This window comes from Lutra lutra, chromosome 2 (assembly GCF_902655055.1).
Source record: "Lutra lutra chromosome 2, mLutLut1.2, whole genome shotgun sequence".
Taxonomy (NCBI): Eukaryota; Metazoa; Chordata; class Mammalia; order Carnivora; family Mustelidae; genus Lutra; species Lutra lutra.
Genome location: NC_062279.1, coordinates 43,810,397 through 43,812,490, shown reverse-complemented (window position 1 = coordinate 43,812,490; position 2,094 = coordinate 43,810,397). Strand labels below are relative to the sequence as shown.

The 2,094-nt window shown below is 40.5% G+C and overlaps 1 pseudogene; it reads right to left on the bottom strand.

Moving 5' to 3' along the window:
- Positions 1 to 906: 906 nt before the first annotated feature.
- LOC125094242 (uncharacterized protein C3orf26 homolog) lies at positions 907 to 1,832 on the bottom strand (annotated as a pseudogene).
- Between the last annotated feature and the right edge of the window lie 262 nt (positions 1,833 to 2,094).

Genomic DNA, 2,094 nt, shown 5'->3' with positions numbered 1-2,094 from the left:
TTACTGCACTTCTCAGCATCCCATGCAGTGAGGTCAGGGCATGTGACTGGTTCTGACTAATGAGCATAAGCATAAGTGACGCAAGTCACTTCAGGACCAAAGAATAAAACAGGGTCAGTTTTCCATGCACTCTCTTTCCCCCTGCTCTGCTTATCACGGATGCTCTGTATCAAGATGGCAGAGCCATAGAACAGAAACAGCCTGGATCCCTGAGCCATTATTTGAACGGAGCTATCCTGAAGAGGTAGAGGCATCTCCTTTGCATGAGGAAGAATATATATTTTTTTTGTCTTAAGACAATGAGATTTCAGGGTTTGTTTGTTATTGCAGCCTTACTGAGATTGCTTTGACTAAGACATTTTCCTTCCAAGCTGGGTGTCATAACAATATTATTCTTCATTGACAATATGCAGCTCTACATTTTAAAGAACTCATTGTTACTACTGAGAATGTAGGCATTTTATTATTCCACATTTGTCTTTCTGTACGCTCTATACTCCTGTCTAAATCATTATCCCTCACACTAATGCCAATAAGTCACAATTATTTGGGGGTTAGTTCATATTCAATGAAAAGATATGTGTATCTATATTAAAGTCTTAGTTCTTTCCTGTTTAAAATGTTCTTTCTTCAGATATCTCTTTGGCCAAATTCCTTATCTTCTTCTTCTTTTTTTTTTTTTTTCATACACAAGCTGGCGATACTTTATTATACAGAGAAGTTGGCAAAGGACAGCTTCATTTTTGTCAAAGAATCTCCACCAAAAATTTCTAGTGATTCATGGGGTGATCCAGTTAACATAATAAAACAATAGCTGATATTTATGGAGTCCTTGCAATATTCCAGAGCTATTAAATGAGATGTATATCCCACCATAAAAACTGGAATTTTCATTAGGACCCAGACTTAGAAAATGCCAAGCTTCAAAGATACAAACTTGCATATACTGAGGACTCCCATTTCCAGAAGTTCAAAAACCTCCTTTCTTATCTCGGGAATGTCCATTATCCTCCTCAACTTCTGATCTCGCCAGTTCCACTGAAAAACGAGAAACTTTAAGGGGTTCAAATTAAGGCCACCTTGTTTAATGAGTTCTTTAATTCTCCCGTGTTCCTACGCCCAGGTACACCACATGCTTCTCCAGCAACTTTACCTGCTCTTGGACCTTAATGTGTTTTGCAAATAATTTCATAACTTTGCTGTCTCCTCTAAATGCTGTCATTGACCTAATGAGCGCCAAGGCCCAGGCAGCAGAGCTGCAGATGATCAACACCAGGACTGATTTCTTCTCATTATGGTTTTTCTGAAGTTTTACCCACTTAGGGCAGATTTCTTTTAGGTATGATGAGAGACTATGAGTCAAATCATTGGCCTTGAGGAAACAGGAGTCTTGTAGGGTTAGTTCTTCTAATTCAATCACTGAATGATTGCTGCTGTAATAGTCCTTCATCAGTTTCTGTAGGTCTTCAGGGGTCCATGGTTTTGGCTCTGATTTTGCAAGAACATTTGTAATTTTCTTCTTTCTTCTCTTCCTTGTCTTGGTGGCATCTTCTCTGTTTCCTTTGGTTGTATCAAGAAACATTCTTTAGGCTGTTTGGTCTTCTTTGACAGGGCAGGTACTAGAGCTGTTTCCTCCTCCTTCACCATCTGATGCTTCTGGGCTGCTGGCTGCTCCTGCAGACTAGTTCTCCCATCACTCGTCTCCAAGGTTGTCTGCCATCTCCAGTGGGACTAGTTGTGAGCGGACCACCAAGGGAAAGCGGACAGTGGCAGGTATTCTCCTTGCCTCCAAGCCAAGAGGCCAGTGTTGGCAACCAGCACACGGGGCCTCTCCTCAGACCTTCCTTATCTTCTTTAACTCATCATTTGTCTCACCTTCTCAGTGAGGTCTACCCTGACTATGCTAGTTAACATCACCAACCCCACCTCTGTGTGTGCATGCAGAACCAAAACCCTCTTGCCCTTCTCTATCATTTATTATAGTCATAGAAATTTCCCTTCTTATATACTAAATAATTTATTTATTGCAATTATCATCTATATTGCATCAATCTCTGCCCTCACTGTAAATACTACTGAGGGTAAGGAATTTTG